We start from the raw sequence: 10,548 nt of genomic DNA on the forward strand, positions 1-10,548 counted from the left end.
GCTGGGGCTAGTGGACCCTCTGCAGTGTAGGGTTTGATTGAACTAAGGCCAGCCACATGCGGGGCAAGGGCAAACTGCCTGGCTCCTGTGTGTGTTCTCTGGCCTGTTATCTGATCAGGTTGTGAAGATGGCAGGGAATAAGGACTTGAGTTATGGGCATTCACCCTGAGAAGAATGAATGTGCCCTGACAAAGTGAGGTTAAAGGCAGTTTCTTAATTGTCATAGGTTCTCCAAGGACAGAGATGCTGGGCAGGTTCCACAGCAACCTGACGATTGTCCAGCGAGAGGCAAGAGATGAAGGCAGAGGATGAGTCGCCTCTGCCACAGATGATGACCTGTCCAAGCCTGGCGCATGTCAGTCCCGGCCGTGGGGGAAAAGTATAATGTTGGCTTCCATAGGACTTCTGGGCTGCCTGGTCCTTGAGTGGACTAATGCTAGGAAACAAAACCAGTGAGATCCAGAGAGCCTGAGAGATATTAAGTGGAGGAAAAGTTGCCTGCTGGGAACTTGGCATGAGCAGGGGGACCAGGCCTACCACCCTTGCGCCCACATCTTCTGGGAGAGCGCTGTGGGTTAGTTCAGTGGGCACCAGCGAAGAAGTCTGGCCGGTCACCTGGGTGGCTGCTCCTCCCTGTGGTAGAGGCCTAAAGAGGCGCTCAAGTAGTAGAAGGAAAGGCAGATGAGGGTTCCAGTGCCTTGCATGCTAGTTGGGTGACATTAGGAAAGTTCTCACCATCTCTTAACACCCCTGTCTCTGCTGGTACTTGTGGATCAAGTTGAATCAAGTTGACTGGTCATGAGAGCAAAGCAAGCAGTTTCCCACCTTAGGATAAAGAAACAGCACTTCCTCCTGAGAAAGGAATTTCCTGATATAGTGCTTCCAGCCCTGGCTTTGTCCCCAGCTCATGTGTATGTCCACCATGCCTGCTCTGAGGACTACCACGTTTAGTCACCCCCAAAGAGGTGGGGGTACGCAGTCCCTGCTAGACCAAGTTTTATCTGCCTCACCACTATTTGACATTTGGGGCCAGACAATTTTTTGTCTTCAGGCTGTCGTGTGTATTACATGGTTTGTAAAGTAGAACCCTTGGCCTCACCTTCACCTCCACTCCCCAGGAGTCCAGGCCCTAGTTTCGACCATGAAAAATGTCTCCTGACATTGGCAAATGTTCCCCAAGAGGGGACGGGACAGTGTCCTTCTGCAGGGCTTCTTAGGCAACAGACGTGTCTTCTGTCTGCCATGAGGGGATTCGAGGCAGCCTCTTGAGGCGATGCCAGCGAAGGGTGATGTTGGGGCTGAGGGCTCTCAAAACTGTGGAGAACCCGAAGGCCCGACCCCATTTGATAAATGACTGGCACTCAAACGGGCTACCACTGCTGGGACTGAAGCTCAGGTCCTTCTAGTTCTATGTCTTTCTCTTGGAACACCAAGAGGCTTTCCAGGGACCCCACCCCCACCCAAGGCATTGGGGTGGAATCTTAGTGCTCTGGAGGGGAGCAGGGGTAGACTCAGGGAATCTTGTGTTGACATGAATGTATTTCCTGTGCTCCCTTGACCCCCATTCAGGTAGTTACTCGTTCAGGGAAAGACCAAGAAAAGGGACAAGATGTGGACAATTGGAAGGCCTTTGTGGTACTCATGACCCCCCCCCAACCCTCCCCACAACTGTTTAGGAGGCTGTGGGCCTGCAGACAGTGGTACTGGGGCATCTGAGAGGCAGCTGGGGTGTGGGTGGCAAGTCTTTGCAGTTCCTACTCCCACTTTCCCCCGTAAATGATGAATTGCCTTCTAGACAAAGCCCACTTGGTTCCCTTTCCTTACTTCATTACTTAAAGGCCAGAATGGCAAAACCCTGCAGAGGGGCAAAAGGGTGCTTCTAAGGAGTGGGGTGAGGGTGACCCCGGAGCTAGGGCTCAGGCCTTTCTAGGTTCCCAGTGTTAGGGGTGCTGCTACTTAGTGCACACTTTGGAGAGGCTATGGGCAGGCAACAAGAGAGAGGAGCATTTAGTGTTCTCTGGAGGGCAGGGCAGGGTGTGGCTGGGCTGGACTCCCCACATCCTTGGGATTGGGGGATCCAGTCAGTGACTCCAGACTTAAGATTCTGCACAGGGTCAAGCTTTTGGCAGTAGCCTGGAATGTGGTCAGCTGAGTCCCTTCTGGGGTTCTGCATACTGGCATTCTGGGAACTGGGTCCCACTGGCATCTGCCTCTGGTAGCATTGTGTAGGCAAAGGCCTCGAGAGAAGGGATTGGTGGCAGGGTGGGCAATACCCTTACAGAAGTGCCTTAAGAAGTATGGAAGTTCTTGTCACACAAGTTTTTACCTGAAGGCCCCACCAAGCTGGAGTTGGGAAGATTCTGCTTTCCCATGGGAATATGGCAGCCATGGGGCGGGGTGCCAGTGGTACCCCCGAGAATGTGGAGCTCAGGACTGGGGATCCTGCACTTTGTTCCCACAGTAGTGGAGTCCTCCCAACTGCCAGGGGCTTTAGCCTGCTAGAGGCTGAGCAGGCAAAACTCTGACAAGAAGTTTTTCTTGAAATCTCATTTAATAAATAGAACAGGGCAGGGTAGAGAGGCCAGGGGCCTTATGACAAACTCTTGGGCCAAAAGAGGGGGAGAGAGAGAGAGAGAAAAGCAGAGTGCACACGCTGGGTTTGGGAATTAGGGTAAGGTCAGATAAGAGGGCCAGGTAAGTTAACAGGCAAGAGGAGGCAAGATGATCTAAAATATTTTTTTAAATTATTTTTTGGTTTTTCAGGCCACACCTGTTTGATGTTCAGGGGTTACTCCTGGCTAAGCGCTCAGAAATTGCCCCTGGCTTGGGGGACCATATGGGATGCTGGGGGATCAAACCGCAGTCCTTCCTTGGCTAGCGCTTGCAAGGCAGACACCTTACCTCGAGCGCCACCTCGCCGGCCCCAGGATCCAAAATCTGTAGGAAACAGCAGCAAGTGGAGTAGAGGCAGTTCAGCCACCAGTGATGAACTCTAGAGGCTTTTATACCTTGGCCAACTGGTAGCCAATGGCAGTTAGCCAGGGACCTTCTAAAAAAAAATAGACCCCTTTTATTGGCTGCTACTAGGTGTTTTTCTCTCCACTAGTGTATTCCACACATGGAGGGATGTGTGTGTGTGCCATCAATCTCTCTGCAAGAGCCAGGGTGAGGACCATGGCCAAGGCTGATCAGTTCCCCTCGACTGGCACTGGGGCAGCAGGTGCCCTGACCTCCCTGCTTCTCCCCTGTGTGTGATAGGCCTTAACAAAGAGAGACAAGCCAGGAGGGTCTGCAGTGGTGCCTCTGCTCCCACCAGCTGCCTCAACTCCCCAAATTTGAGATGGCCGCTTACACCTTCTTTCTGGAGAGAAAATATAGTTTTCTAGAGCCAGCAAAGAACATTTTTATTCCCAGTGGCCTCATCTTGGGTGTGATCACAGAAATCATAGAAGGGCTAGGGGGTCTGGGTGTACCTCTCCATAGAGTGGAGTGCACAGAAGTGAGTGATGCTGGAAGCAAGAGTGCCACTGAGAATCAGAGAAGGGCTGATACAGCAGGAACTGTGGGCAGGGAGAAGTTTAGGACATTTGTGACATTTGCTTGCTTTTTGGAGCTGTTCTGGGGGTCCCTGTTTGCTAAAGAACTCACATCCCTGCCACGGTGTGTCTTGGATTGCGGTTTAAAATTTCAGACAGAGTTGGCTGCAGTCAAGTGCTGTGCAGTTTTCCAGCGTTTTTTTCCCCACAAGAGCTTTTCTCAGGCTCTGCCATCTCACCCTCCTTCCTGAGGATCCACCCTAACCCTCAGCCCTTGCTTGTTTTAGCATGTTTTTTGTTGTGTTGTGTTGTGTTGTGGTGTGTGTGGGTGATTGGGGGTAGGTTCTGCCTTAGTTATACATATCTAGCAGCTTCTGCTGCTTCTCCTTTTGTGGTAAGTGGTGTAACGATGTTCCCAGTGGGACCTCGCCCAAGCCTGGAATCTTCTTTTCCTCTTGTGCATATGGAGTGGAGTGGAGGGAGGTGCAGTCATACCTAGTGATGCTTAGGGAATATTCCTGGGCAGGTCTTGGGGGAGCCATCTGGGGTGCCAGGGATGGAAGGCCACATGCAAGGCCAGCATCCTACCTGCTGTTCTATAGCTCTCAACCATTATTTCAAGAGAAGTAGACATTTATGGTATGACTGTAGATGAGTCTGGATCCTTCCACTGTCCAGGTTTTCCATTTTTCTGAGCTCACTCACGCTGCTTTGCCCCTCTCCCCCATCTATACTCCCATCCCTGATCCAGGTGATAATGCCCTAGGCCTGTCCCGTGCTGTCTGCCTACATTGTGGGACTGCCTGGTCTCTTCTCTCCATTGTTCTCTGTCCATTGTATACTTTCCTTATCTTGAATCTGTACTGTTGCCCTCTGTCCCGTGTCCCCTAGCCTGCTTCTGGTAGCATTGTGTAGGCAGAGGCCTGGAGAGGAGAGAGAAGGGATTGGTGGTGAGGTGGGCAATACCCCCTACAGGAGTGTCTTAAGTATGGAAGCTCTTGTCACACAAGTTCTTACCTGAAGGCCCCACCAGGCTGGAGTTGGGAAGATTCTGCTTTCCTGTCATTGGGTCTATATGACTTTCCTTATTTCTGTGCATGACTGAATTGTCCAGTCATCTGTCTGGCACCATTTTTTATTTTCTCCAAACACTTTCTTGAGCCTGCAAGTGCCCAATATGCCTCAGCTCATATTGGCCTTCTGAGGTTTGTGGGGACGGGGAACACTTCTGGGTTGGGGGTTTTAGAACCACCTCTGCTGAGGCGCAGGGGGTAGCAAGCCAGGAGGGTGGATAGGGCCTGTGGAGAATATCAATATCCCCAAACCACCATTGAAAGCGACTCACCTCCTGGGTTGTGATGATGCCATGGGACTGAGTTTGAGTTTGTTTCCTCGTTCTAGTATTCAGTGTCTTCCTGACTGGGAAGGGGGGGATGAGTCTGGGGGGGCTTATTTGTCCTTGGGGCAGGGATTGATTGAGGACAGGGTGGATATTGCTTCGACTCTCTGCTTCAGCTCTTCAGAATTTGTGGCCTTCTAGGCCTTGGATGAAGAACTCTGGTTTCAGCTGTGATGCGTCCCCGAAAGGCAGGCCTGCAGCGGGCAAGTGCTGTTCTTTTTTTTTTTTTCTTTTTTTTTTTTTTGGGTTTTGGGCACACCCAGTGGTGCTCAGGGGTTACTCCTGGCTGTCTGCTCAGAAATAGCTCCTGGCAGGCACGGGGGACCATATGGGACACCGGGATTCGAACCAACCACCTTTGGTCCTGGATCGGCTGCTTGCAAGGCAAACACTGCTGTGCTATTTCTCCGGGCCCGCAAGTGCTGTTCTTGAGCATATTTTCTTTCCAGATCTTTGCTTCTCTGATCCATGTGGTGGTGTCGCGCTCTCCTGGGCCGGGCCTAAGAGATGGACATTCCTGGCAAATGCGGCCAATCTTCTCACTAGGCCAGCGGGTGGGCCCCTCGCTTTGCTTCTTTCTCCCCCGCACCGGTGTGAGTCGGGGGAGGGTCCCGCCGGGCCAAGCCGGTGTCCCGGTTTAATTAAAAAATTTTTTTTAATTTAAAAAATAAAGAATCAAATTTAAAAAATAAAAAGAAAAGATCTTTTTTTCAGCTCTGCAATCTCACCCTCCCTGCCCTTCCTAAGAGTTCATCCTCGGCCCTCACTTGCTTTCTGATGTGTTTTGGGGGGTGTTGACTTGTTCATTTTCACTCCTCAAGCAGCTTCTGCTCTTTCTCCTTTGTGATAAGCAGCACTCCCTCCTCCCCCCGTGGAGGGACCTCGCCCAAGCCCGGCACCTTCTTCCTTTCCTCTGGGAGGGCCATCAGCTGGGGTCTCTCTGCTGGGTACTCTGCTGGTGCCCTTTCTCCGATATTGAGATGCTGTTATAGACATAGTCGTAGACCTGGTTTTCAATGGAACCCCGTGGCTAATTTGTGTGGAAAACGGCAGCCTGTTTTTTCTTCTGCCCTCCTTTCTCAGGTGCTAGTGTTCTTTGAGGAGCTATCATTTATTTAGTCTGTAGTAGAGACCCTGGGAAAGGGGACCTATCCACTTCAGGGCTGTTAATGAAAATAGCATGTTAGCCTTATTATGAAAGTAGCTTGGAGCCCACAGACTTTTCCTCTCCCAGCCAGCAGTCTGGGCTCAGTTGGATTCCAAGCACAAGAAGGACACCTGAAGGGACTGAGCTTGGTGCCTTTCTGACACCTGGATAGTGGTAGGAAGGGGACTGCTCGCTCACAGGGAAATGAGTTAGATTATAGTCAAGTTTGCTCAGGTCTCAGTGCATGCAAATCAAGAGTTCTTGACGTCAGAAAAATCTGGGTCCTGCTGAAAGCTGTGCTTGGTGCTGATTTGTTTGCCCTTGAAGTAACAGAGTTGTGAATCCAGGACTGAAAACTTACACAGGTCACTTATGTTGTTCTAGGAAGCAGCCCTTTCCTGCTTGGCTTATTTTCAGAGTCCAAATTACCCACAGAGACTTGGTGGTGGTGGTGGTGGTGGTGGTGGTGGTGGTGGTGGTGGTGGTGGTGTGGTATGGCTGTGTCTTAGGCCCTGATGCCAGTGGTTCCTGTATATCATTAGGTTGTGCAACTATTGCCACTATCTAAGTCCATTCCAGAACATCTTTGAAATGATGTCACAGCTTCGTACCTGCTTCCTGCCACCTATCCCCTGCCTCTCAAGCCCCATTTTCTTTCCTTTGGGATTTACCTATTTTTGGATATTTCATATAAATGGGATTATAAACCACCTAGCCTTTTGAGGGTAATGCTTTTTTGAGTTCTAAAGCTTATACTGAGACTTAATCAAGTTTGGACGCATTTATGCTTCCATCGAAAACGTGATGTCACCCCTGCGTAATTTCACCAGTTGATGGAAATTTGGTTTATTTCAACCCTTTTCACTTCTATGAGTGCTTGTATCCAATTTCCTCACATGCCTATGTTTTCAATATTTTGAGGTCTATTTCTTGTCAAATGTTTCTTGCTGCTCAGATCACTGGGTTTCCTAGGGTATTTTTAATCTGTAAAGGTGGCTTCTGGGATGTTTGCAACATTTTGGAGGGAGACCTGCCCCACTCTTGTTTACATTTGGACAAAGATGAAAAGTAAGATGAAGAAGTGGGGGGTGGAAAGGGGATATACTGAGGCTTCAGGCAACCTCTAGCTGAGGACTCATGTCCCAAGGCGGCAGTAGAAGATCTTTCTGTAGGAGGGACAAGCCATATGGTTTTGGATATGGATTTTATGCTGGTGCTAAGCAAGAGGTGAAAGGGGCTGTAGGAGCCAGGGGATGGCATTGGGGATGGTGGTGGCATGGTTCTAAAGCAGGTGAAAGTTTTGCTTACATGGCCCAGGGGATTACTTCCTATCTATTTTGAAGATAGTGGGATGGCCATGCTAGCAGTAAGCTGGGTAATGGATCCCGTCCTCCCTTCCCGTCTTGTCTATGATCCCCATGATCATTTCATTTGTGGGGTGTTTCCTCTCACCCTTCCCATGAGCAGTTTCTTTCTTTCTTTTTTTTTTTAACTAAGGAACGAAAAGACACTAGGGAAGGGGATTTTTAAGGGGTTGGGGGAGGGAAGTCCCTGCAAAGTCACAAGGCTGGTACTTTTCTGGCCTTGTTAAAAGAGAGGATGAGAGGCAGGGAGGGGTTTTGTTTTGTGTGGAAGTACCGAGGTTACATGGCTCTGTTTCATTGGCTCTCATTGGGAACTGTTGAAGGAAGGTCCTGCTAGCTAGCGGGTTGATCCTCATCCCCACACCTGGGGTATGTGTGTGTGAATGTTCAGCTCAAGTCTTAGGAGAGGACTCTGGGTGGACCCCTGTATTCTGACATGGTGAGACAGAATAATTGGCAGAGACCTCCTGCTGTGGCCCAGTCAGCTTTGGAGGCTCCGGAGTTTCTCCCACACCTGCTCCATTCTAAGGCATCTCCCATGATACAGCAGCAGTCATGGGTCCATGGGGTCCACTGTTCTGATCTGACTTCTCTGCAAGTAATTATCAGTGCCTAGGGTCAAAGACAGTGAGGGGAAAGGGTGGAGGGACTTGAAACTTTTAAAACTGGATTTTGGGGGAAGGCGGCCTCAGCAGTGCTTAGGGCTTTTTGGTAGTGTTTGTGCCTTGGGCACCAGGAGTGTTCAAAGCAGTGCTTGGGGGTCTTGAGGGTTAAACCTGGAGATTCAGGTGAGGGTGGGGGGAGAGACTTGTGTAGTGCTACAGTGCTCAGGCCAGAACTTGGGGCCCTGTGCATCAGGCATGGGCCCCTGAGTCCTGAGCATCTCCTTGGCCCCAGGACTCACTCTGGCCTGGCAGCTGGTGGCGGCAGCTAAAAGGCATTATTAACTGGAGAAAGCGGGAAAACACTGTGTGTGTGTGTGGGGGGGGGTGGAATGGGGGCGGCTGCTGGTTTTCTGTTAAATGGCTGTTGTTGGGAAGCTTTTGTCTGTGAGGGGAGTGCTTGTCTTCAGCTCCCTGTCACCTACTATCCAACATGCCACTTGTATGATGGAAATAAAGCATGTGGAGATGTCACTGTCACTGGTGTCCCTCACTATATTTGGGTGGAACTTATGCTTTCCCAGAGGCCTGTCCTGGCTTTTCCCAACCTTACTCTCGGGGGTGTATGGCTATCTTATGGGGTGCAAGGGGTCCAGGCCTGCCTTTTTTGGGTTCCAGTCTCCTATATCAAAGGCAGTAGAGGTAGCTAGGTTCACCCACTGTGAGCCCAAGCTGAATCCACGCATGGAGGAGGCAGTCACTGATGGTGCCACAGGGGTTCCACTGAGGCCCAGGTTTTCAACTGAGCTGCTCAGGCCAGCAGGGCTGCTCTGAGGGAGCCACAGTGGCACAGAGAACCGGGATGAGATATTTCTAGAAGCCCGTGTGTGCACTGTCTGTGGCTGCCGGTGCAACTTTCCACAACCTTTGCGATAGGAAATGGTAGAGAGTCACTCAGGCTATGGCGTGAATCCCCAGCCCAATGTGGGGGCTCCTGCAGGCTTAGAGGCAGAGTGTCTACCCACCTTTCCCCACTTCTAGATGCTTCTTGCTTGAAAAGTGGCAGGGGCCCTGCCACTTTTTGTCCTGGCATCACTCAGGCCTTCTGTGCCCTGGTCATATCACACATTGCAGGAGCCACCCAGATTCTGGCCGTAGGCCCTTCTTGGGAGCCAGCCCAGGAGAAGCCTGAGTCTTTGCTTCCCAGATAGTGTCTTCACTAAACCCGGGCTCAGGACACCTTCCAGGGAGCTGAGGGGTATGTGATAGGGACAGAAGGTTGTGCTGAGCAGCTTTGGGGGTGAGCATGTCACCTTGAGAGCTGTCTTCCAGTTGGGGTGTTAAATCAAAACTCCAATCCAAGGTAATACATTCAAAGATGTTTCCAACCACTGAGTAACAAGGTGTATGAGTGGAAATGTCATCCAGTGGGAAGAGCAGCATCAACATGTGTTCAGTTGTGTGTGTGTGTGTGTGTGTGTGTGTGTGTGTGTGTGTGTGAGTGAGTGAGAGAGATAGAGATAGAGGGAGAGAGAGAAGGGGAGAGGGAAGGGTAGAGGAAGGGGGAGAGGGAGGGGAAAAGGGAGAGAGAGGGTAGAAGAGAAGTGAAGGAGGGGAAGAGGGGGAGAGAGGGGAGAGAGAGAAGAATGGGAGGGGAGGGGAGAAGAGAAAGGAGGGGAGAGGGAAGGAGAGAGAGGTGGGAGAGTGGGGAAGGATGGGGGAGAAGGAAGAGAGAGGAGGGGAGGGAGTACAGAACATACAGAGAGTACAGAGAGAACAGAGCATAAAGAGAGAATACAAAGAGTATAGGGGTCACAAGAATTCTTGCTGGAGCCACAAACAATCTCCCCACCTCAAATTTCAGCCCCTCCAAGGATGCTTCTGAAGTACAGATCCAGGAGTCATCTCTGAGCACTGCTGGGGTTGGCCCCAACTCCACAAAAAGTGAAAACAAATGTGGGACTGGAGTGATAGCACAGCAGGTAGGCCATTTGCCTTGCATGTGGCCAATCCACATGCATCCCATATAGTCCCCTGAGCCTGCCAGGAATAATTTGAATGCAGAGCCAGGAATAACCCCTGAGTGCTACTGGGTGTGGCTCCCCCAAACAACAACAACAACAACATATTATTCTGATCAGAGAATCATAGGAAGCAAAGCCAGCCTGGCAGGGGCTGTGTGGGCCTTGAGCAATCTCTGGCTGTGGGTCAATTCCTCTAGCTTTGGTTCCTGGACTGGATGAACCCAACAAAGACTTGCCAGCCTCCAGTTGCAGGGAGGGGTGCTGGGCTTGCTGATCTGTACTGAACCATATTTTCATTTTGTTTTGGATCCATACTCGGTGATGCTCAGGGGTTACTCCTGGACCTGCATTCAGAAGTCACTCCTGGCAGGCTTAGGAGAACATATCTGCTGTGTGCAAGGCAAACACACTACCTGTTGCATTATTGCTCCAGCCCCAAGGACCGTGTATTTTATAGCCTCCTGGTTACATGGAAA

This window comes from Suncus etruscus, chromosome 14 (genome assembly GCF_024139225.1).
Source record: "Suncus etruscus isolate mSunEtr1 chromosome 14, mSunEtr1.pri.cur, whole genome shotgun sequence".
Classification (NCBI taxonomy): domain Eukaryota; kingdom Metazoa; phylum Chordata; class Mammalia; order Eulipotyphla; family Soricidae; genus Suncus; species Suncus etruscus.